The following is a 26,593-nucleotide window of genomic DNA, read 5'->3' as shown; positions in this document are numbered from 1 at the left end:
ACCCGCTGTGGCTCTAACAGTCCAGGTCCGTCCGGCAATGACTGCGCATGTATGAGGGAGGGTAGGGAAGGGAGGTGGACACATAAAGGGGCTGGCTGGACACACAAGGGGGCCTGGTTTGACACACAGATAAGGGGTCCTTGCTGGACACACAGAAGGGGGTCTGGCTGGACACATAAGAGGGGCAGGCTAGACAAATAAGGGGGGCAGGCTAGACACATAAGAGGGTCTGGCCGGACGCATATAAGATAGGCTGACCGGACGCACATAAGGGGGGCTGGTTGGACACAGGACAGGCTTGATATTTTTTGGTAGGAATAAGGTAGCGGGGGAAGAGGGGGGGCCCTGCCGATTTTATCAGTCCTGGGCCCCACAATTTCTGATGGCAGCCCTGGGGAGCAGCACAGTAGCAGGTTGACAGGCACAATCCCTCGGTCATTTCTTACCTCAGGTACTCTTCTTCGGGTGGGTAGTGACCTGGTCCGGTGGCGCATTCAGATTTCTGCAATGCTTTTAGCAACAGACACTGCCTAACACCATGTACGGATCGGTGTCCCCCACCCCTCCCTTTATTTTCTATCGGAATTATTCCTGATCCCTCTCTCATCCAGGTGTCCGCTCATAGAAGACCCTGGACAGCAGAGGGGACCGGGTACTTGTACTCCATACTTCTTATTTAAATTTCTATGGGGTTATGTGACAGAACATGATAGTATCTGCCTATAGTATTTTATAATATTTATGTCATCTGGGATTGCTATCCTGATATAAATCAGTATCAGGACATCTGGGATATTTATGCCTACAGGGTGGTCTTTGCGCTCCCCTTTTTTCAGAGTACTCTGCTAGCATTTAATGTGTATATTTATATATTTTTGGTTACATTGAGGTAGTATCCAACCCGACAATAGGATTTAATAATTTGTTACAAGCCGGGGATCATTTGCATTTGTGTTTGGCCATACATGGTATACATGGTATATGAGCAGGCACGCTATTATCACACTCAATGTATAGATTTATCTCAAATGAACGAGTGGTTATTATTACATACAGTTCTAATTTATGAATTATTTCCAATTTTTATATGTCATACAAACTGTATCTGACCCTGCTATTATAATATATTACGTACCCATCAGGAGCTATATGAGCATATGAATTCAAACAAGCATAGTCACCACATACTTTATGCTAATTCTTATAATAGATATATTTTTATAAATTCATGAGATGAATTGCTAAGGGAGCTCGATTAGATATTTTATAAATGAGCACAACAAATCCCTATTCTTTTATTGGAAATATATTAAAAGCCAAGTTTTAATTATACTAACAAATTATTTATGTACAAAAGAGTGCCCCACGAAGGAATCGCTATACTGATGATTGGTTATTCCAATTATTGTTACTTTTTGAGTTCTAGTTACTCGATTCCATGGAGCACCTCCAGCATATAAAATTTATCGTATGATAAAATTATGATATAAGATATGATATATATGGTACCTATTGCTGGTTTTACTTTTAGATGTGAAATATAACAGTGGTTATTATTCCTGTGCGGGATATTCTGGATTCTTTGGGATAAGTCACAATGGGAGGGTCTGGCCCATTAAATTTTACTTAGGTCGGCACGCGTGCCGCCAGTGGAGCCGCGGCCGCCCCCACCATGCCGCTGGGAGGAGGAGGAGTACACAGCAAAGGTCACCGGGAACTCCCCGCCCGCTGCCCTGCCACTGACCAGCGCCGCCAGACCTGGTAGGTGCATGCCGGTGTCCGGTGCGCTGTGACAGTTATTGAGAAAGTGGTCGCAACTCAACTGGAAACCTGCCTGTTAACCCATGATAATTATGATCCATTCCAGTCATGATTCAGGAGAAGACATAGGGCCTGATTCAGAGACAGCCGCAATGCCGATATTTTTGCAGAATGGGCGATTGTCTGCTATAGTGCATGAGTGAACGCAGAACTGCGTACGCTCAGCGATTGTAATGTGATTACATTCGTACAGAGGGACCACTCGCGCACTGAGTAACAGGTAGTCTGCGCTTCGGGCTGATAACAGGGGGAGTGGTTAGAAAAACACAGGTGCGTCTGACTGTTTAAAGGCCTTTTCATTGGCATGCATAAATTAGTCATTGCATTCTCCTGCGCAGCATGAGAGCCCTCTCCATGTCAGGAGAGCTGCATTGTTTGCGGCAGGTCAGACTTGACTTGCATGCTGCGTGACTGCCCTATGTGCATAAATAGTACCGATGTTTACGCTGCTGCACGTCGTCGGATGGATATGAGAAGGCAGCAGTGTGCCTATGCTCGGCTATGCTTTGAAAAGCATTAGCATATTTTAGCAACTGCGATCCGTAAGCCAATGCAGTTGCGATTGCTTTACCGTACCTCTCTGAATCCATAAATTCATAGAAGATCCATAGCACAGAAAGAGCCCTGGTATGTGTCCTTATTATAAGAGCTCACCATCAAAGACAGTAGCATAGCCAACCAACTGGACTAACACTTGGGGTTCAGAATTACAAAGCACTGAACATGTGTGAAATCTTGGTGCTGCCCTGGATAGAGGCATCTGACATTTAAACATCAGTTATCATGCACACTCAAATCCTCATTATTTCATCTGAGGAACAAAGCCAGAAGCAAGCCCTTAATTCCCACAGGAGATCTGCCTAAAGTCATACATACACTTATATCATCACGCATAGACTACTGCAATGCCCTCTACCTGGATCTCCCAGCAAAAGAATTGCAACACTTGCAGCTGGTACAAAATGCAGCTGCCAGGCTATTAACCAACCAGCCCCGTTCAAGCCACAAAACACCCAATTTGTACTCCCTTCACTGGCTGACCGCAACATGGAGAATCTATTTCAAGATTGGATAACTGACTTTCAAAGCCCTACATAACCAGGACCCAAGGTACCTGAAACAGCTTCTGATCCCTTACTGTCCCACTCACTTACTACAACATGTAGATGAAGGGCTATTAGCAGTACCTAGAATGTGGCTCCAACTCTATGGTGCTCACTTCCCTGCACAGTTCAAGAGGCCTTCACTCTACGATCCTTCAAAACAGACTCAGGACTTACTGTACCTGTTTACTCAGCATTTCACTAATGTCCCATCACTAATGTCTCTCCTTGCTGTTATGCTTATTTTCTGTTTTAAATGCAAATGTATTTATCTAGAACCTTCTAGAAGATAATAACTAGAATCTGATTAGTTGCTATGGGCAGCAATTCCATTTCTAAAAACCCACACTTTTGTAAATATACCCCTTTGAGTCTTACTGAGAGAAAAGTGCTATATAAATAACGGGATGTAGTTACTATCCTGGCGGTCAGAATCTTGGCACCGGAAATTCCAACAGCAGGCATTCCGACAGTAAGTATTAGGGTTAGGTTTAGGATAAGGCACTAGTGGGAGGGTTCGGCTGCAGGGGGTGGAGGGTTAGGCTGCAGAGGGGATGGTTAGGGTTAGGCTGTGGGGAGGAGGGTAAGGGGTTAGGGTTAGCTTGTCTGTTGGGATGCTGCTGTCAGGATTCTGCCTGCCGGCATCCCATACCCAACCCTAAATAACATTATAATTATTTTTTCTGAGGGACAGGCCCTGCTTGGACTTAAATCCCCATTTACTTCCAGACTAAGGGGAGAATTTATGATGAGAGATTTACAGTAGAGGAAATGCTGCTGTCCTGTTTTCCTCCCCTTCATACATAAGTATACATTATAGACTGCATATTACCAAAGCTCATCCTGAAGTTATCGGCATCACAGGCTGCTGCAACATGATCTCATCTCATCACAATAATTAAACAGAAAGTCTCTCTTTTAGTGGGAATCTAGGCTAATTTTACACCGTGCGCACTGAATTTGGTGACTCAGATCTCATTACGTAGTCTGTTTCTTGGTAGCAATCTACATCAGGTGCAAAGCGATTCAGAGGTATAATTAGAAATGTAATGGATGGTGTCCAATAGGTAATCACTGCAGGCAGAGCTCTGAATCATTTAATGCAGTTTAACGGTCCCCAACCCAGAGCAGTTTAAGGTGTATTGTATGTTCTGTTTTTAGTTTTATTTATAATCCAATACTGGGGGCGGTTTAACAATGAAGACATTTTATTAAACCTTTTGTGTGTATTCAGGACTAATTATTGCAGGAAACTTGTCCCCATCAGGATTTGGTAGAAAACTAAAGAAACAATCACATTCAAGGCAGGATCACTACCTGTGCAGTTAACAAGGCTTTTCAGAGAATTAAATGCCAGTCATGATAAGTATGTTGTAATTAATTCGGATGGTGACCACTGCTCCTGAATGCCCAGGGTAACTCACAAGAAGGAAAGTTGGTACTTGTTACTAATGAGTGCCATTGCAATTCATAGACACTGTGCCACTTCCACATGAACAAGATAGCCTAAGGGCCATATTCAATTAGGGAGCGAAAAGTCCGCGCTGGACTTTTCGCTCCACATCGGTGCTTTTCTGGGGATAAAGTATTGGGCGCCTGCACCCTTAAACCTCAATTCTGCACTTTTTTTTTCGCCACCTATTTCAGTGGTGAAAAGTTATCCCATCCCGGGGATAATTGAAATAGGTGAAAATTACGTCATCGGCGATAAATTATATCAGCCCGACGCCTGAAGGATATATCAGGCAGTTGTACACACATGCACGATCTGGTGTATGACCGCGCAATATAACCTTCTATCCCCCAATCACCTGCAGTACATCAGATGGGACGACGTCGCTGGTGACGCACATGAACGCAGGATAGAGGGTACACACAGAGCAATATGAATTACATATTGCTCCAATCCACGTCGGAACGATATATCAGCCAATATATCGCCTGATGTGTACCCGCCCTAAGGACCTGACTTATCAAGTAGTGATTTATTTTTTTGCTGGTTTATAAATCGCCAAAAATCTGCGATTTGGAAAAACTAAATTAAGCCCTAAGGGCATAGGCATAACTACCATAGGTGTAAGGGGTGCAGCTGCTATGGGGCCCAGAGCTGAGAGGGGGGGCAGCTTCCTTGTCAAAGTTACATGTGTTATATACATTTTTCATCAACATCATCAACATAGGGGCCCTTACATACTTTTGCTATGGGGCCTTCAAGTACCTAGTTATGACCCCGCCTGTGAGTTCTATTCACTAAAGAGGGTGTTTTCAAAGTCGCCGATTTTCAGCATCTTTGACTCCTGAATTTAAAATTGCAACAGTAATAAATGCTAAATTGGGTTCATTTTGCCTTTTATTTCTATTGCCATTTTAATCCAGCAGTCAAAGCCTCCAAAAATTGTCAGCTTCGAAAACCCACTGTTTGGTAAACATAGTCCAAATTCTCCTAAAATATGGTTGATCGATGATCCTGTTGTTCATTGATTTTACTACACTTTATTGACGTGAACCAGACAATGGGAGATCTGAATATGTAATACTGCATCAGCATTGGGGCAGCGCTGGCAAGTTATAGTGGTGCCAATATAATGTATGAGTAGTTATCAGTTTTTGTGCTATTTTATTTCTGATGTTGCAAATTAATTCTAAGATAAGCGTGGATATGGACAGACAGGCCTGTCACTGAGTGTGAGATCCTAGAACAAGTACAACTCCCTGGAATGTTCAGCTATAAGTATAAATATGTCTGATCATTGTCTTCTGACTTAGACACCCACATTGGAGAGATCCTGTTCATCAGTACTTAGGGGTGAGCGGCAGAACCGGCACAAGTGTGATTAAAGTTTGATTTCAGTGATTAAACTCTTAAGACAATGGGGGGGATGTATCAAGCCTTGGGGAAAGACAAATGTACCAACCAATCAGCTCCTAAGTATCATTTTCTAAGAACAGCCTTTAAAATGCCAGTTAAGCTGGGTGCACACTTAGGGCTCTATTTATTAACATTATTTTTACTAAAATAAAGTGAAAAAGGGTGTTTTCACACCCTTTTCAAATTATTTTAGTATCACCTAAAGTTACTATAGGGCAATTGGAGTAGAATTCGTAAAATTCTACTCCAAGCCCTAATTATGACTTATTTTTAGTAAGCAGATCGCATTTCCCATAATTGTAATGGGAAATGTGATCTGGCCAAAGTTACTAAAAATAAATTGTGAAAATATACCGGAGAAAGCCCTGTGATAATAACGCCACCTGGAGGTGGCGTTATCCAGGGTCTTCCCCGGTTACCGGACCCCTGCTCTGCTCTAATGGGCAGAGCAGAGCCCGGAGCCGGCCCCAGTGATCAGCTGTGTGGTCTAAACATACCGCAAGCTGATCTCTGCTAAAAAAAAAAGCTTACCTGAGTCCAGGGACCGGAGATCGGGGCTCCCGTGATGTCCTCTCTCCGGTCAGCTGGTCTCCCAGCCTGCACTGGTGCCCGGTCATCACCTGACCGAGGCCCAGTGCAGTATGTGATGTCAGCTGACCGGAGCCACAGAGGACATCACCGGAGCACTGATGATGTAAGTGTTATTAAGGGAGGGGGGGGGGGTCGCTGGGGGGAGGTTACAGGGGGGTCCACGATTGCGGGGGGGGTGGCGAAGCTTAGCGCCGGTGGTGGGGCTTAGCGACGGTTGGTCAGCGCATGTGTCAGCACTTATCACGGTATTTTTTGCGAAAATACTGTGATAAGTGTCCGGAGGGGATTCGCAGGGACAGAGCTTTATTGCAAGCTATGTCCCTGCAAGGGATTTGTAGTAATTCCCTATGATACTGCCTGAATTCGCGATGCGAATTCAGTCGGTAATATCACACCACAATCTGCATTACAAATGCGGATTGTAATAAATAGAGCCCTTAGTGAAGTGTACCTTAGTGAAGCATACCGCGGGTACACATTGAGCAATGTAATGAATGACGGAACGATCCCCCATTCCATCCTCCATTACTTGTGACGCTGCATACAATATCCTCCGGTTGGCCGTGCATCAAAACCAACCGGGCGATATCGCATGCAACCGCGGGAGCGTCAGATAGTCCATAAACACTGGACACTCCGGCCGATATGTCTTTCCGATTCGTATAATTACATATAGGGCTGGCAACTTTCGAGTGTATACCTAGCTTTATGGGCTGATTGGTTGGTACTTTATTTCTCTCCAGGGCTTGATAAATCTCCCCGTAGAACTTTTCATGAAATTATATAGCTGCGATAAAGTCTATTTCCACCTAGCAGTTTCATTGTTTGTACTGTATTTTTATTTCCATTTCTCATGAATATGCCACAAATAAACCACTTTACATTGTTACTACCTCTAAGTGGTTTGGGTTTTCAGGAATCAGAAATTCATAGATGTTGTGAGTTCATCAAGAAATGCAGTGACACCTACAATATTCATTAAATAATGTCAATGAAAGAGTTTAATTAAAGCTACATTTAAATAGGGAGTCCTTGTCTGTGCTGAATATAAAAAGGCACTCCAATAGTCGTTCACTCTAAATTCATCTGTCGGCTATTTGATACTATAATTATGTTTTCAAATACCTTTCAGCTCAGTTGAGTGAGAAAAATGTATCCTTGATATGGGGAAGTAATTAAGAAAAACCCACGTATCACTGCAGTGATGTATGTGTGCAATAAAACAAGTATACAGGCATGGCTCACAGTACACATTGCGGGGGACACAACCCCGAAAGGACCTTGGGAGCTGCCATGATGATTACATGTTTAGTGTATGCCAGTGGTTCCCAAACTTTCTTGAATCACAGCGCCATAGAGTATCAGCATTTTTTTCATGGCACCTATAGGCAGGGGCTGGCTGGCAACTTTTAGCCTGGGGGGCAAGTCCACAGTACTGGTCCACAAGCAACGGCTCATGCTTAAATAGAGATTGTGAGATCTCTCGCTCATACCGACAGGCACAATTGAATAATGAGTGTCCTGATCAATGACTCAAATAGGGATGTAAGTTTAAATACATACACTAAAAATAAGAGTTATGGTATAACATACCTTTGTTAACTCTTTTTCTTCGAGGTCCATGGGGTCCACAGTCATTACGTTGGGGTATGAATCCCGGTCACCAAACAGTTAATACAAACGAGCTCTCTGCTCCCAGGATGCACCGGGTTTCCTCCTCATATGCCCCACCTCCTGCCTCAGATAGCCAGTTCGTTACCAAGCTCAAGCAGGCAGAGACAAACAAAGGGTAAGAAAGAAAAGACCCATACTTACGAGTCCAGACTCTCAAGAGAAGAAACTACGGAAAACCTCCCCCAGAACTACAGGTGCGTCTGGGTGGGTGTCCTGTGGACCCATGGACCTCGAAGAAAAAGAGTTAACAAAGGTATGTTATACCATAACTCTTATTTTCTTCTTCGGGGTCCATGGGGTCCATAGCCATTATGTTGGGGATATCCCAAAGCACTAACCCTACGGGCAGGGATGCTCCTGACAATCGGAAGAGAGGAGAATCCTACGCCCGAAGGAGGCATCCTGAGAGGCAAAAGTGTCAAAGGCATAAAATTTGACAAAGGTATGGATGGAAGACCATGTGGCTGCTTTACATAATTGCTCAGCAGAAGCACCCCGGCGGGCCGCCCATGATGGACCTACCGCCCTAGTAGAATGTGCCATCACTGAATCTGGCACACGCATACCAGCCTGTGTATAAGCCAATGAAATTGCCATGCAAATCCACCTGGCCAGTGTCTGTTTATTGGCTGGCCAGCCATGCTTATGACAACCATAAAGCACAAAAAGTGAATCGGACTTCCTCCATTTGCTCGTGCGTTTAACAAATTCTCAACGCACGGACCACATCCAGGGAAGCCTCACCTTATGAGAGACTTGTGCCCTGAAATGCTGGAACTACTATTTCTTCAATAATATGAAATTTAGACACCACTTTCGGAAGGTAACGTAGTACTGCTCTATCTTGATGAAATATCAAGAACGGTTCCCAGAAGGAAAGCGCAGCTAAATCCGACACTCTACGTGCAGATGCCATAGCAAGGAGGAATACAGTCTTTGCTGTCAGCCACTTGATGTCTATTGAATTTAAAGGCTTGAACGGAGGAGCCTGTAAAATCTTCAGAACTAGAGTCAAGTCCCACGGAACAACCGGGGAAACGAAGGGAGGCTGAATCCTCAACACGCCCTGAAAAAAGGTCTTTATATCCGGTCTCAGAGCAATTTTATGTTGGAACCAGACTGAAAGAGCTGACACCTGTACCTTTAAAGAGGCCAGGCGTAGCCCTTTTTCCAGACCGCTTTGAAGAAAATCCAGCACTGGATATCAGGAATTTATGTGGATCATACCCTTTCAGTTCACACCACTGAAAGAAAGTATGCCAAACCCTATGATATATACGGGCTGAGGATGGTTTCCGTGCCTTCAGCATCGTCCGTATAACAGACTCGGAAAACCCCTTTTCCCTCAAGACGGAGGTCTCAAGAGCCAAGCCGTCAAATATAGCCGATGAAGATCCGGGTACCAGCAGGGACCCTGTAGCAACAGATCCGGTCTCAATGGCAGAGGCCATGGAGTGTCTATAGAGAGAGACCGTAGATCTGTGAACCAGTGCCGACTCGGCCACGTCGGAGCTATTAATATGATGGTGCTGCCCTCTTGTTTGATCTTTCTGACCACTCTGGGCAGAAGAGCAAACGGGGGAAACAGATATACCAGCTTGTAACGCCACTTTACTGTCAGTGCGTCTACAAACTCGGCTCTCGGATCTCTTGTCCAGGATCCGTACCTGGGAACCTTGTTGTTCCTTCTTGATGCCATCAGATCTATTTCTGGTAGACCCCACCTGTCCACAAGCTTCCAAAAAAACCTGTGGATGTAGGGCCCATTCCCCTGCATTTATCTCTTGCCGACTGAGAAAATCGGCCTCCAATTCAGGATTCCTGGAATGAACACGGCAGATATCGTGGGCAGATGAGTCTCTGCCCATACCAGGATTCTTGATACATCTGCCAAGGCGGCCCGACTCCTCGTGCCCCCTTGATGATTTAGGTAGGCAACCGCGGTGCGATTGTCCGACTGTATCTGCACCGACCTGCCCTTTAAGATTTCCTGAGCCTGCACTAAAGCTTTGAATATAGCTCTTAGTTCCAGGATATTTATCGGTACCCAGCTTTCCGTCACTGACCACTTTACTTGGAAAGTGTGTGACCCCGTCATCGCCCCCCAACCTTGAAGACTGACGTCGGTTTTGACTAATGTCCAATCCAACATCCAAAATGGGCGACCCTGCCTGAGATGCTTTGTCTGCTACCACCAGGTCAGGGACAACCGTACCTCTGGAGAGAGATGCAGCAGCTGGGACCTGATCGTGCGATAATCCTTGTTCCAGCAAGACAGAATGAATTGCTGCAGTGGTCTGGAGTGGAATTGAGCGTATTGGCCACCATTGACCCCAGGACCTGCATGGCTACTAGAACGGATATTTTCCTGTTGCGAAGCAACCTGCGTATTCATGATTGTAGAGCACGGAGTCCAATCTCGCTCCCAAATGACACATCTGTTGTACCGGACAGGGTGACGACTTTTACCAGTTTATGATCCAGCCGTGACTGTACAGACATGATACTGTCAGCCTCAAATGATCCTGTAACTGCTGTGGGGACTGCCCCAGCAACAGGAGGTTGTCCAAATAAGGCAAAATCCTGACGCCTTGGCGCCTGAGGCATGCCATCATCACTGCCATCACCTTGATGAATACCCGAGGGGCTGTGGACAGGCCCAACGGCAGGGCCTGGAACTGAAAATGTTCCTCCCCTACCGCAAAACTAAGAAATTTTTGATGACACCATATAGTCCCCCTGTTCCATTGCCAACACAATCGATCGCAATGTTTCCATCCTGAACCCGGGGGCTCGAACAAATTTGTTGAGCTCTCTCAGATTTAGAATAGGCCCATATGACCCATTCGGTTTCAGAACCAAGAACAGATTGGAGTAAAACCCCTCTCGGAACTGGTTCTCTGGCACCGGAATCACTACTTCTGATGCTAGTAAGGCAAGAATAGCCTTCTGAAGGGCCAAAGCTCTTTCTGAACCCACCTGCGGGTTTACACAAAAGAACCTTTGAAGAGGAGTCCTCCAAAACGTCAGGGTGTACCCTCGGGAAACAACTCCCCGAACCCAGGCATCCTCCGGCGTGAGCTGCCAGGGCTCTGAGAACCGAAACAGTCGGCCCCCCGCCCTGGGATCCCCCAGGGGGAGGCCCGTCCCATCAGGCCACTGGTTTATCCTGGACCCTAGATCCTGGACGTTTGTTCTGCCAGGGCTTCCTGGGTCCTGCCTTTCTTGGTGGAAATCTCGCCGAGGGCTGACCTTTGGCCTTGCCCTGTGGCCGAAACCCCCGAAAGGATGCCCTCCTCAATTTAGACGAGGTTGCTGATGGTAAACCTGCCGTCTTTGAGGCTGCCATGGAGGATACAATTTTGTCCAGTTCTGGACCAAAGAGCACACCTCCTGTGAATGGAAGGAATTCTAGGGCCTTTTTGGACCCGACATCTGCCCTCCAATCCTTCAACCAGAGGATCCTACGTGCCACCACGGACTCAGCTGAACCTTTAGAGGAAAGGATCCCTGCATCCAAGGCGGCATCACCCAAATAAGAGGCCCCTTCTCTAATAAAGGAGATCATATCCAGTTGCTCCTTAGAGGCATCTGGTAAAGACTCCGTTAGAGTTTTGACCCACTCCTCAATAGCTCTTGCTACCTAGGCAGTGGCCGTAGCTGGGCGGGTGGCCGTTCCTGCCAGCAAAAAAATTGATTTGAGCCGCGACCACCTGCTTACCTGCCATCCCCTTGATCCGGTTGCGGTCCAGGGCCAGAAAGCCCCTGCCGAATCCCCTGCCAAGGACCTTCCGAGGCTAGTGGTGCGGCGCCGGAGGAGGTAGTTGCAGCGCGTGGCCGGTGCGCCTCCAATCAGGCACGAGGCTGCTTTCAGGACAGCTCAGACCACCTACTGAGAGAGAGTAAAACTCTTTTTTTTTTTGGAATCGTCTGCAGGACTGCTCCAGCAGTCCCACTGTCTATGTGGTGAACACACCAAACAGGAAGAACTGGCTACCCGAGGCAGGAGGTGGGGTATATGAGGAGGAAACCCGATGCATCCTAGGAGCAGAGAGCTCGTTTGTATTAACTGTGTGGTGACCGGGATTCATACCCCAACATAATGGCTGTGGACCCCATGGACCCCGAAGAAGAAATAAATAATACATTATAAGAGGAATAAAATGGTGTATATTTCTCAGAAAGAGATACAATATAGGGCCACATTTACATAGGGCCTGATTTAGAGCCGGATGCTATTTGCGGACAGTCGTTCCAAAAAAGGGGCCGGCTATTTAAATTGAGCGCTCGCTCATTGCGGTTTGTTGACGCCTCTATGTCCGAGCGAGCGAGCGAACGAAAAATGCGCTCGCTATTTTATAAAGACGCCCCTTTGCCGTTCGCATCACACGTCATCTCCGGTACTTATTTGATTAATCGGGACCATCGAAAGGCATCTGAACTGCTCACAGTGCTTGTGGTAGGTTTATCCTACCGCAATCACTGCGAGCAGTTCAGGCTAAAAGACAACCAAATGACGTGGTCGATGACGCTCCTTTACTAAATATGCACTCCCATTAAACGCCCTTTTTACCGTTAGGCACGCCTGCGTTCGGATCTCCACTCCCCCGTTTTCAAACACCTTCCCCTGTTACCACCCACAAATGGTACATTCTGTCAATCAAATTAGCAGCCCCTCGCTATTTTGCGAGCGCACGATTTCCGACCGTAATGACTGGTTTGTGCATGCGCATTACGACCCATACACATGCGCAGTTGTGCGATCATCACTCATAGTGAACGAGCGTCCGCTTACGAGCGGCTCTGAATCAGGCTCATAATCCCTTTAGCAATTACTAAAGAGGTAATGGTCGCCTTTCAGTATTTAACATCAGCGGTAAGCTTAGCGTATCGCTGTACATCACAGTACCGCTTGTGTCATCTATACCTGGCAATAGTGATACTGTCCCCATAGCAGACATTGAGGACCCAGCAACAGCCTTTCCAGCTTCAGCGAAGCCTTGCTGGCTCTGCTGTGCCCCTGGCAGGTGACAGTGTAATGCGCATGTGCAGACTGAACGTCACACATAACACAACAGCCCGTCACTGTCAGTCAGGTATGTGTGTGTGTGGGGGCTGGAGGGCAACAGTCTTCAGTCCACGTGTGTGTGAGGGCTGCAGGGCAGCAGTCTGTAGTCCACGTGTGTGTGTGTGGGGGGGTGGAGGGCAGCAGTCTAAAGTTCAGGTGTGGGTGGTGGGGGATGTCTGTAAATTCAAGTGTGTGAGGGCTGGAGGGCAGCAGTCTGCAATCCAGGGGTGTGTGTGGGGGCTGGGGGGCAGCAGTCTGCAATCCAGGGGGTGTGTGGTAGGGGATGTCTGCAGTTCAAGTGCTTGTGGGGGTGGAGGGCAGCACTCCGCAATCCAGAGGTGTGTGGGGGGTCTGGAGGGTAGCGGTCTGCAAACCAGGGGTGTGTGTGGGGGCTGGGGGGCAGCAGTCTGCAATCCAGGGGGTGTGTGGTGGGGGATGTCTGCAGTTCAAGTGTGTGTGGGGGTGGAGGGCAGCAGTCTGCAATCCAGGGGTGTGTGGGGGGCTTGGGGGTAGCAGTCTGAAGTCCAGGTGTGTGTGGTGGGGGATGTCTGTAGCTCAAGTGTGTGTGTGGGGGCTGGAGGACAGCGGTTTGCAGTCCAGGAGTGTGTGCAGTCGAAGTGTATGTGTGTGTGTGAGAGGGGTGGTCTGCAATCCAAGTGTGTGTGTGACAGGGGAGAGTTTTGTCTGCAGCTCAAGTGTGTATGTGTGACTATGTGTGGGGGGAGAGGGGTCTGTCTGCATTCCAAGCGCGGGTGGGGGGATGCCTGCAGTCCATATGTGTGTGTGTGGGGTGGGGGCTGTAGGGTAGCAGTCTGTAGCCCGTGTGTGTGTGTAAGGTTGGGGGGGGGGGGGGGAGAGGGCTCTGTCTACAGTCCAAGTGTGCGTGTTGGGTAGCTGTCTGCATTCCAATTGTGTGTGGACCTGCCAGGCAGATTGCAGGTCCATGTATATGCCCACATTAGGTGGCACTCACTGCAAAGCAGAAACACAACCAGCAAGGTGATCTATAGATTACATATGCAGAACCCCCATCCCCTTCCTCACAAAACTTGTATTTGTCCCTTGTGTGTCATAAGAGGACTCACTCCAGCACATGCCATCGGTCAGTGCCTTGCTGCGACCAGGTGTTGGTTCAGCTTTGGACCCCGTCCTCCCACGGGGCTCTGAGTTAATGGGGATCACCCTGGGTCTGATCACCCTGGGTCAGGGGACGATTGGGATGGAAAACCAGCCTTGGAAATTTCTGGAAGCAGCCCTAATGGGGGCGGGTCTGTTGAGGGGACGGGGTCTGTGGAGTAGGGCAGGATACTCCCTCTTAAGGCCTGGAGGGGCTTTTGCAAGCCACTGGGGAAAGCAACATAAATCTTGGTGAACGATACACTCTTTTTGGGGTCCCCCAACCCTCTGCACTTGGTACAGGCCAGTTAGTTTGAAAGTCTTTTCTTACCTACAGTATATGGTGGTTTCTCTGCAACGGGGAACCTCTAAAGAATTTGAGCCTCACTGGGCAGCGTCTTCAGCCAGTATTCACTATTCATGTAGGACTTCACATTGTGTAGAAGATGCCTGTTTACGGAGAAGTATAAACAATGTCATCATCATAACCAGATAATATATAGTAATGGCGCATATCCACTAGGCGATATTAATGAGCGATTGTACGATTACAACATTGTAATCATGCAATCGCTCATTAATCGTGCACAAATCGTGCACTATAATGTCGGAAACGACCAGCGATGCGTGCTCCGCTGATCGTTTCCGACATCAGTCATCGCCCGAATATGCCGGTCAATCTGTCGATAACGACAGATTGGGCATGTTCGGGGATGAGGGAGGGTGCCTGCACTGAACGACATATCGTTCAGTGTAGGCACTACAGGGGATGAGGAACGACTGTACGATTACAATGTTGTAATCGTACTGTCGTTACCCTATCGGCAAGTGGATACGCACCTTTACTCCAGAGGTCCCTATGTCTACTCCATGCCCCCCTGTGGTACTCCAGGCCCCCTGTGGTTCTCCAGGCTCCCTGTGTCTCTTTATCTCCAGACATCCAAGTCTCTCCATCTCCAGGCCCCCTTGGACCACCTGCGCCTCTCCATCTCCAGGACCCCCTGCGCCTCTCCATCCCCAGGGCCTCCTGTGAATCTCTAGGCCCCTGTGTCTCTCCATCCCTAGCCCAAGTGTCTCACCTTTACTCCCCCAGACCCAGTGTGCGTCTCTCAGCTCCACACTCCCAGACCCAGTGTGCATCTCAGCGCCACACTCCCAGACCCAGTGTGCATCTCAGCCCCACTCCCCCAGACTCAGTGTGCGTCTCTGCCCCAGACCCAGTGTGTGTCTCTCAGCCCCACTCCCTCAGACCCAGTGTGCATCTCTCAGCCCAAGTGCATCTCAGCCACATTCCCCCAGATCCAGTGTGTCTCTCAGCCTTATTCCCCCAAACCCAGTGTGCGTCTCTCAGCTCCACACTCCCAGACTCAGTGTGCATCTCAGTGCCACACTCCCAGACCCAGTGTGCATCTCAGCCCCACTCCCCCAGACCCAGTGTGCGTCTCAGCCCCAGACCCAGTGTGCGTCTCTCAGCCCCACTCCCCCAGACCCAGTGTGCATCTCTCAGACCCACTCCCCCATACCCAGTGTGTGTCTCTCAGCCCCACTCCCCCAGACCCAGTGTGCGTCTCTCAGCCCAAGTGCGTCTCTCAGCCACAATCCCCCAGATCCAGTGTGTCTCTCAGCCTTATCCCCCCCAAACCCAGTGTGCGTCTATCAGCCCCATTCCCCCAGATCCATTGTGCATCTCAGCCCCATTCCCTCACAACCTGTGTGAGTTTCTTAGCCCCATTCCCCCTGATCCAGTCTGCTTCTCTCAACCCCATTCCCCCAGACCCAGTGTCTCAGTCCCATTCCCCCAGACCCAGTGTGCATCTCTCAGCCACATTCCCCAGCCTCATTCTACAGCCCGTGTCACCCCAGCCCTGTGTAGTAAGCTCCAACCCCCCCAGCCCTATGTGCTCAGCTCCAACCTTGCCCCAGCCCTGTGTGCTCAGCTCCAACCTCCCCCCCAGCCCTGTGTGCTCAGCTCCAACCTCCCCCTAGCCCTGTTTGCTCAGCTCCAACCTCCCCCCAGCCCTGTGTGCTCAGCTCCAACCTCCACCCCCAGCCCTGTGTGCTCAGCTCCAACTTCCTCCCCAGCCCTGTGTGCTCAGCTCCAACTTCCTCCCCAGCCCTGTGTGCTCAGCTCCAACCTCCCCCCCAGCCCTGTGTGCTCAGCTCCAACTTCCCCCCCAGCCCTGTGTGCTCAGCTCCATCCTCCCCCTAGCCCTGTGTGCTCAGCTCCAACCTTCCCTCCCCAGCCCTGTGTGCTCAGCTCCAACCTTCCCTCCCCAGCCCTGTGTGCTCAGCTCCAACCTCCACCCCCAGCCCTGTGTGCTCAGCTCCAACCTCCCCCTAGCCCTGTGTGCTCAGCTCCAACCTCCCCCCCAGCCCTGTGGGCTCATCTCCAACATCCCCCCAGCCCTGTGTGCTCAGCTCCAACCTCCCCCCCAGCCCTGTGTGCTCAGCTCCAACCTCCCCCTAGCCCTGTTTGCTCAGCTCCAACCTCCCCCCAGCCCTGTGTGCTCAGCTCCAACCTCCACCCCCAGCCCTGTGTGCTCAGCTCCAACTTCCTCCCCAGCCCTGTGTGCTCAGCTCCAACCCCCCCAGCCCTGTGTGCTCGGCTCCAACATCCCCCCAGCCCTGTGTGCTCAGCTCCAACCTCCCCCAGCCCTGTATCGTCAGCTCCAAACTCCCCCTGCAGCCGCCGCCAATACTTAACTGCTGCTCCATTGTTTGGTGGACTGCGGAAGGCCCGGCATCACAATGCAGGCTGCCTGTTGTTGCGGCATGGCCATGGAGATTGTCCTGGAGGCGGGGCCAAGCTGCAGAGGGTCTGGACTAGGCGGAGCCGTCAGTGGAGACCGACAGGCTCCGCAAAGGCTCGTGGGAGCCAGGGAGGGTTTTTTTACTTTTAGGTTAAGCTTCAGTGCATGTGCACTGCGCAGAAGCTGTAGATTAGAGCTGCCCAATCGGAGCTGAGCTAACGATTGCAGCAGTGGACATGGGAGAGTGGAGGGAGGCCACTGGTCACTGTAGGGACTGTCCCAGCGGGAACCGGCCCTGGGGGCAGTTGGCACTATTTCTGATTAAGAAATAAAGCAAAAATTATTAAATCAAGTAAATTGCGCTTACCTTTCATCCTTGGGCTCAGTGATGTGGTCCTGAACCACCAACCATGTGCGCCTGCAAGTGTCCCGCAACACCCAGTTTGGGAACCATCAATGTATGGAATGAGCTAAAACACTTCAAGGCAACATGATTTGCTTTTATTGGCTTATTCAGTACTATCCAACGTGGCTACATACACTATGTAGACAAAAATGATTGGACATCAACGCGCAAGCGAAATGCATACCATTACACACGGGTTCCAAATGGCCACTAATGTGGCGTTTTAGCAAGAACACTTGGTAGGGTGGGCCATGCACTTGCAGTTCTACAGAAACAACAATTGTTTTTATTAGGATAACAATGCCACCTGTCATGTTTCCAGGGTGACGCTGGACTGTTATAAAGAAGAATCGGTAACCCGGATGGACTGGCCAGCTCAGAGTCCAGATCTTAACCCCATTGAGAACCTCTGGGACAAATTAGAGTGACAGGTGCGTTCTGGGCCAACTTGACATTCTTTAGTGTCATAGTTGGTCACTGTACTTAAGGTGGAATGGCAAAATATACAGCCTGCTGTTGTCCAGGAACTTGTGGACAGTTTGCCTAGAAGGGTGTCTGCAGTAATCACTGCACATGGTGCACCTACAAAGTACTGACGTCTAATTGATCTATTTGCTGTCAGTATCCACATAGTGTATTTGGGTATGAAGGGCATAACAGCATTGCATAGCTTCTCTGTCCACACATAGGGACCTATTTATCATTTTTTTTCCTAAAATAATGTAAAAACAGTTGTTTTCACACCCTATTCACATTATTTTAGTATCACTTTAATGTATCAAAGGGCTTTTGGAGTAGTTTTTATAAAAACTCCTCCAAGCCCTTAAATTTGCTTTATTTTAGTAAGCAGTATGTATTTCCCATACTTGTAATGGGAAATGTGATATGTTTTAGATTACTAAAATAAATTGTAAAAAAAATACTGGGAGGGAGACCTGCGATAATAACGCTGTCTGGAGATGGCGTTATGCAGACTTCACCTACTCCAGCTCAGCCCTTCCTGCCTGCTGATAGAGAATGCAAAGCCCGGAGTAGGCTTCTGTGATCAGCCTGTGTGTCTGATAGACAACAGGCTGATTGCAAACAGAAAGAGAAGTTAGAAAAGCAAATAAATTAAAATCACTTACCTGCACCCAGGGACTGGTGATCGGTGATCCGGAGAGCTCTTTGGTGATCCAGTCATCTGATCGCTGTGCTCCTTCTGTAAACCCGGTCATTTGATCTTTGAAGCGAAATGAGATGCAGTTAAATCCCGTCCGGCAACTCAGTAAACTGCACAGATCAGATGACTGGGGTCACAGCCCAGCGATCAGATGACGAATCACAGAAAAGCTCACCGGATCACCAATCCCTGGGTGCAGGTAAGTGTTAGCTTAGCGGAGAAGAGAGGGGGTAGCTGGCGGCGCAGGCAGAGTCTCAGGGTTGTTTTGTTGATAAGATACGTTGGGAAGTGCAGGGGGAGATTTGCTGAGATTGAGGTTTCTTGCAAGCTCTGTCCATGCATGTGAAATTTGATACATTCTTGCGATATTTTCAAATATCGATTTGCAAATTTACCCGAGTTTAGCACATCTTATCCACATCTGAAATGCGGATTGTGACAAAGGCACATATATATTTTGTCAAATGTAAGATTGATTGAGCAGTTGCCATTTTTGTTTGTTTGTTATGAGTTGCATGAAGGAGCCAGTATTATAGATTGTAAGCTTGCGAGCAGGCCCTTCCTACCTATATATCTGTCTGTTATTACCCAGTTTCGTTCTATTAATGTTTACAATTGTAAAGCGCAATGGAATATGCTGCGCTATATAAGAAACTGTTAATAAATAAAATAATAAATTAGTAGGGCTGGTTCTAGCAGTGCTAGTTGGAGTTCCCAGGGGTGACTCCCATGTAAGCTGGCTCTCAAATTGGATGCATTTATGTATGTGCCTTTATCATGAGGCCTTATAATTGGTATATTTTACATTTGGGGTGAGCGATTGGGCGTAGGACCCCCGGGGCTGGTCTGGCTGGGCCTCATCAGGGCATCACCACTTAATACACATAGTTTCTTTTCACATTACCTGTTATGTTTGCATTTTATTCATGTATTTTTTCACATATATTTTAACCTCTCATTCCACACTTATTACTCGCACACATCTATACTTTACACTGTACTGTCACTCTTGTTCCATTTTCGTGTGATGCCCTGGGGGGGTCCTGGGCTAGACGTTTTTTTGGGGGTGCACTGCGCCCCGGGCGTGAACCCCTTAGTGTTAGGGACTGCTAGTAACAGAGAAGCCGTAACATGGCCTAGCAGCCACCCATGTATTTGCAAATGCAGGCAACCAATATCTCTGAATTTCTATGACCATATAGTCTTCAAATATTTTTGCAGGTATTATTCAGTGTGCTGAGGAACAATAGGGGGTTAAACCCCCTTCCTTTTCAACATAGAAAATCACTAATGAGTAGTGAGCGATACCAAATTTATGACAGAATAATCTGTTAAGGTGACAAATGGAATATAAGAAAAATAGGGACCCAGGGTCTGTCTCCCCCACTTCTGCTGTCGCCACGTCTTGTAAAAACAGAGGACATGGGATGAGAGAGTGGGGTTGGCAGCTGGTGGGAAGGAAGGTATATGGGCACTTCTGCTGTCAGTCTACGTAAACTGGCTATCCAGGTATTAAAAGAAACATTGCAGGATATATAGAGCCGGTCAACTGATGAGAGTGTGTGAAAATGCGAAATAATGTACAGCATATAAACAAAATGGATAAATAAGTATCACAGAATAGCAAGAACTTAGGCTATTATATAGGTGGACCATATTTTATCCATCCAATAAGCCAAGAACCAAAATTTAGTCATGTATTACTATTTTATGTTCTGAACAGAGGTAATACAGATGTATATATGTGTTGAGCCCAAACGGAGATATTATTATATATAGTCCCAGAGGGAAAGTGAGTACTAGGTACTGTATAGGAGCCTACTAGGTCACAGCTCCACAACTGTATTTGTAAACAAGCGCTATATAAGGTATTTGCGTGTTGTTGAAAATCCAAGTTGAAAGGGCAGCACGTGTGAATCAGAGCGGCTGTGCAGAGCTGTAGCCGCAAAGGAAAGGCAGCCTCTGCCGCTGGTCACCGATCGAGCGGCGGTGAGGTGCAGGGGAAATCCCTGTGTACACCAGACGGAAAGGTGCCCACGTGCAGGTAGAAGCAGCTGTACGCAAATGTGGCCGTGGAGAGAAGGCAGCCTCAGCTGCCGGTCATCGATCGGGCGGCAGTGAGGTGCAGGGGAAATCCTGTGTGCACATCAGAGGGGTGGGTACCCAGGCTTCCCGGTCACAAGACCTTAGTTGAGATGACGTACGTTTCACCTGCACAAAGGCTTGTTCACATCCAGTAAGGTGTGATGTGTCAGTTATCATTTAAATACCCTAAATTGGTTCAATCTAGTAAAATGAGGAATCAATAAATAAACAAAAGGACCTGGTATCCAATTAGAACATAATCAGTGCATCCCTATGAGTTGAATTATGTAGGTGGTTTAAAATAGATAGCATCTCGTGTATATTCCTGATGGCAAAGGGAAAAGTGCACATTAATGGTAAATTATATGCAATTGAATAATACGATAAATAATGAGATTATGGACTCCCAATAAGAAAAAAAAAGGGGGGGGGGCACTTACTCATAATACCAGGTATAATTAGAGAAAATCTGAAATGTTCTACATAGTAGATAAGGATAATCCATAATAAACAGGAATTTTTGGGAAATATGAAAAAATATATAATAGTACATATGTCAAAAAATAATAAGTACAAATAATAATAATAAAGTACACCTTAATAATGTAAATTCAAAAAGAGTAATTATTATAAATAATAAAAACTACCAATTATGGGTTAGTAACATAAATGGACGTTTGAAGATAACGAGACAATTAGTGCTAATGGTACTCTATAGATGTCATAAATTCTAGTTGGATGTAGACATAATAAACATAAGTAACTCAATTTAGAATTGTTCAAAAGAAATATAGACAATAATAGGTGAAATAAGAGCACTATTAACTGGGGTATGGCAACAGGGAAAAGGAGAAAAATGTGAAGAGGTTTAAGTTGATAACGTGGGATGTTATTTTCTATGAGTATATATCTCTTTTTTGCTAACCATTATCTATATTTATATGTTGTTATTGTCTCTTGTGTGTAAACTTATTTTAGTTCTATTACTATTAAAAGTTAAATTTTAAGACTATAATATACATTTTTGAGAGCCCCCAAAAAGAGTCTTCTTTTCTCCACATCCACATACTAATTTATTCTGACTCCGGGGTGCACCGCCAACTGTAAAAATAAATTACCACTTTTTTTGGTGCCATAAATTTCAATTAGTTGGTTTCCTGCATTATCTTCTACCACACCATCTACATATTAATAGGAATATACTTGGGTGGTAATAAATCCTACATCAACCCCCGTTGAGATTTGTCCTGTGCAAACTCCAACCAATATAACCTTTGTATACTATCCAGGGACTAGCCAACGTTTTAAAATGGTGTTGTATATTATTTCGATATTCAGAATGTCGACTGCATACTGTTGACTTGGTCTGAATGTTGAAAGTCAGGATGTTGCCAATGGTATTTATAGCTAAGTTTATACCTAAGCCTAACCCTAATTGTAGCCTTACCCTAATGTAGCACTAACCCTAATTGCAGCCTAACCCTAATGTAACCCTAACTGCCGCTTAACCCTAATGTAGCCCTAACCCTAATTGCAGCCTAACTCTAATCTCACCTTAACCCTAATTGCAGTCTAACGTTAACCCTAATTGCATTCTAACCCCAACATTAATTGAAGCTTAATCTTACCATCATATGTTGACATTCTGGCTGCCAAAATTCACAATGTCGACATTATGTCAGTGTCAACATTAAGAATGTCATCATTATGAACATATTAACACCCTGATTTTCGCCATTCAGACCATGTCGACATTATAGTGTCGACATAATGATTAAAAATCTATCCTGTTCTGTCTCATTTTACACTTTAATAGATCCAGTTCCAGGTGATTCACTGTTCATTGATCATTATTACAGTTTATACACATGAGCCAGGCAAAGGGTGATATGAAAAGCCGTTCAAACTACAGCTGCACGGGGGAGAGCTGATGAGTTACGGTGGTGCCAGTTACGGGATTGAAGTTTTAAGGGTCTCCCGTAGCCTGCTGTAGGCTCCCGGTTTTCGGGAAGAGTAGGCACTTCTCCTGCCCATTACCTAGTCAAGTGGACAGAATGGGCCTGGAGAGAATTTTTCTATGGATCGGAGTTGTTGGGCCCCGCCTTCTAATTAAATATTTGTCCCTATTTTGTCCCCATGAGGGGGCGTGGCTTAATGACGCTGATAGTTTGGCCCCGCTCCCATTTGCACCTCCCCTCCGGGCATCTCCCAGCGTAGGCATTTCGCCCACATCCCGTCCATTGTCCAGTGAAGTGGACAGAATGGGCCTGGGTATAATTTTTCCCGGGAATCGGATGCGCTTTAGTATGGGGCGCGGCCTAATGAGGCAATTTGATGAGAATCATGTTGTTTGGCTCCGCCCCCTAGTTAAATATGCCGGTTTTGTAGTATTTTTTCGCCCGCAAGGGGGCGTAACGTCTATAAGTCTGTACTTGCCCCAGTGTATCAAATATCCATCTGAAAACAAGTGTATTTATGCTTCTGTCCAAGTCTACACAGCCTGTGGTTACGCTGACATGCCTGCACCCAACTTAGGCCTTGTTACAGCCCAGTTACAGCCCTTTAGTAGCAAGTGGAGATGTGGAATAAATGTGTAAGACCTGCATTGCCCATACCTGCTTATGATTGTATCTGAAGCAGACACAGTATGTTCTAAACAGTATTTTTATTGTGAACCAGTAGGCTCCTATAGTACATTTTCAAACACAGAATTCATTATTTGTCTGTAGATTTAAACAACAATAAAAATAAAAACTGTAAAATGCTGCTTGCATAAGTATTCAACAAACTAGTACTAGGTGTAAGCACCTTGTGATGCAATAACTGCTGTAAGACTGTGGGGGTAAGTTTCTTCCAGGTTTTCACACTGTATGGGAGGGGTTCCGGTCAATATACTGACAGTCGAAATGCTGGCGCTTAGAATGTCGACGCCGGAATCCCAACACCTATCAGAATCCCGGCACTGGCATCTCGACCACCGGCATCTCGAAGGTAAGTACTGGGGTTAGGGGAAGGGTTAGGGGAAGGGTTAGGCACTAAGGGGGAGGATTAGGTTTAGGGTTCAGGGAGGTTAGGTTTTGGCACTAGGGGTTAGGAAGGATAGGTTTAGGCACCGAAGAGGGAGGGTTAGGGAGAGGGGAGGGTTAGGATACCTACCAACAAGTGTCGGTATTCTGATGGAGCATACACACGGTCAGATTTGTCAGACTTGTCAGATTTGTCAGATGAACGATTGAACGATTTGAACGATTTTACCAAAGTTTTGAATGATTTGAACGATTTTTGACTGCATTAAAATGAATGGAATCGTCCAAGTCTGACTGCAAACACATCAGATGTCAGAAATAGTTATCTGACCATCGGGAACGCGCATCGTTGATCGTCCATCGTTCAGGCATGTCAGATATGAACGATTATCCTTCAGATATGAACGACTGAACGATTTTTAAATCGTTATCGTTCATATCTGAAGGAAAAATCTGACCGTGTGTATGCACCATAAGTAACCCTGTCGAGATACCAGCATTGGGATTCTGACCAACAGAATTCTGTCCGCCGGCATCACGTACCTATTTGCAGAACATTCACCTCTTTGTTGTTCAACCATGTTAGTGTTGCTTTGGCCTTGTGCTTGGGATCATTGCCTTTCTGAAAGGTGAACTTTCTCCCAAGCTTTAGCTTTCTAGCAGGCTGAAGCAGGTTGTCCTGCAGTATCTCTCTATATTTTGCACTATCCATTGATCCTTCAATTTTACCAAAATGCCCAGTCCCTGCTGAGGAAAAGCATCCCCATAACATAATGCTGCCAGCCCCATACTTCACTGATGGGATGGTGTTTGCTGAGGAATGACAATGTTAGGTTTGTGCCACACATAACATTTTGAATTTGGGCCAAAAAGCTAACTTTTTATCTCATCCGACCACAGAACCTTATCCCACATTTTAGTGCCTGGGTGGTAGGATGCTGCTTCTATTGTGATGTCTATATCTTTATCAGATCCAGATGTTTGTGCATCCCTGATGTAGAAGGAACTGTGCAATTATACGTGGTCATTCATATGGCTTTTTAAAATACAGATTTGTTACTTAACAGTGATTTATATAATGCTCACATATTGCACAGCACTTTACAGAGAATACCTCAGTCATTCACATCAGTCCCTGGATCGATCTATATAAACACATTTCTCCATTGGCTCCTGGGGTGATTGGTTACTACTAATCCCGGAGCCGCAACTAGACTTTTTGGTGCCCTGTGCCAGAAAGAGCATTGGCGCCCCCCTCATTTTTCAAAGGGACATAATGCACCCAAAAAAGGGGAATGGCCTCATGGGGAAGGGCCTGGAAAGAGATAGGGGAGGCCAGGAGATGCTGGGGATGAATAAGAGGAAGCTGTAAGTGAGAATGGTAATAAACAGAAAATTTGACAGGCCCAAATAGCGCCCCCTGACCTGTGGTGCCCTGTGCGATGGCACCGGCCGCTCTACCCTAGCTACGGCCCTCCAGACCACAGTTTTGAATCTCATTAAGAGTACAAAGCCTGGATCCGAAGAGGACTATTAAGGTATCCAGGACTCTTGTTCCAGCTGCCTCTGAAGTGGCTGCGCTGCCGGCATGGGAAGTAAAAGGAAGCTACCTGATTGCTTTGATTGCTGAGCACTCAATGTTGCAGCCTTTCAGTTGCTATGACAACGGCTGTAGCCCAATAAGCAGTAAAACGTAGAGAAAGAGAATGAATAGCACTGTGATGGCCATTGTATGTAATCAGAAGTACTCTGCAGGTTAACATAGTATCAGGTTGAGCTGACTTGTTTTGTTGCAGAGCTTGCATCTGTCAGGCCGAGTTATTATTATTATTATTATCCTTTATTTATATGGCGCCACAAGTGTTCCGCAGCGCCTTACATAGTACATAGAACTAATAGGTGAACAAGAAACAAGTAACTTACAGTACATTACAGTGCAGGACAAGGACACAACTTATATACATTGCTGAAATAGTTATTAAAGCACTCACCATAAGCTGCCGGGAGTTGGCAGTCACGTGTTAGGTGCCCTATGGGGAGTAGAGAGTAGAAGAAAATGTAAAGAGAAGCACATGAGGGAAGAGGTCCCTGCTCATGAGAGCTTACATTCTAAGGGATTATTGGGAAGTGCTACCAGGGTCTGACTTTCCTGTAGTGCAGGGGGGATGCAGAAGTACTTGTCAGGCATCCTAACAGTCTGTTTATATTGTATGCATTAGAAGCACTTAATTGGACATTTATCCTGTACGTTTGTGAAATTAATATCATCGCGGACACACTTGGCGATATTTGGAACAATTGAGCGATAACATTATCGTTCACATTATCGTCCAGTGTGTATGTGAAAAACGACCAGCAAAGTGCGCACCCGTTGGTTGTTTACGAAATCCCCAGTCGGCTGTACAAGTAGCCCAATCTGGGGATATCGTGAGCGATACCATGCGTGGCCCCGCCACCACCCCCCAGCCGATGACGATATCGCCGCATACACACATCGTGTAGCATGTATGCGGCTTAAGCCTTGGAGAGAGATAAAGTACCAACCAATCAGCTCTTAACAGTCATTTTTCAATCACAGCCTGTAACATGACAGTTAGGAGGTGATTGATTGGTACTTTCTCTCTCTCCAAGGCTTAGTACATCTCCCCCTAAATCCTCACTTGGTATACATTACTGGGGGTATAGCTCAGACACAAGAAAGCCAAGTACTGGACAATTTGTGCTGCAATCTATGGCCACCACTGGACTATATATCGATAATATACACATTTATATTGTCCCGTTGTTCTCCCACAGCTCTCATTTTTGTGATTTTTACTTCTTTGTGGTCGAACTAGAGAAGCGCGTACCAAAGGTGAATATTTAGCTCAAGCTTGGTGGATCTCTATTCCTTTCCAAAGCACAAACAAGTTCAGATTTTAC

Source organism: Taudactylus pleione, unplaced genomic scaffold (genome assembly GCF_031769625.1).
Source record: "Taudactylus pleione unplaced genomic scaffold, aTauple2 ptg000098l, whole genome shotgun sequence".
Lineage (NCBI taxonomy): Eukaryota > Metazoa > Chordata > Amphibia > Anura > Myobatrachidae > Taudactylus > Taudactylus pleione.
This window is presented reverse-complemented; position numbering follows the sequence as displayed.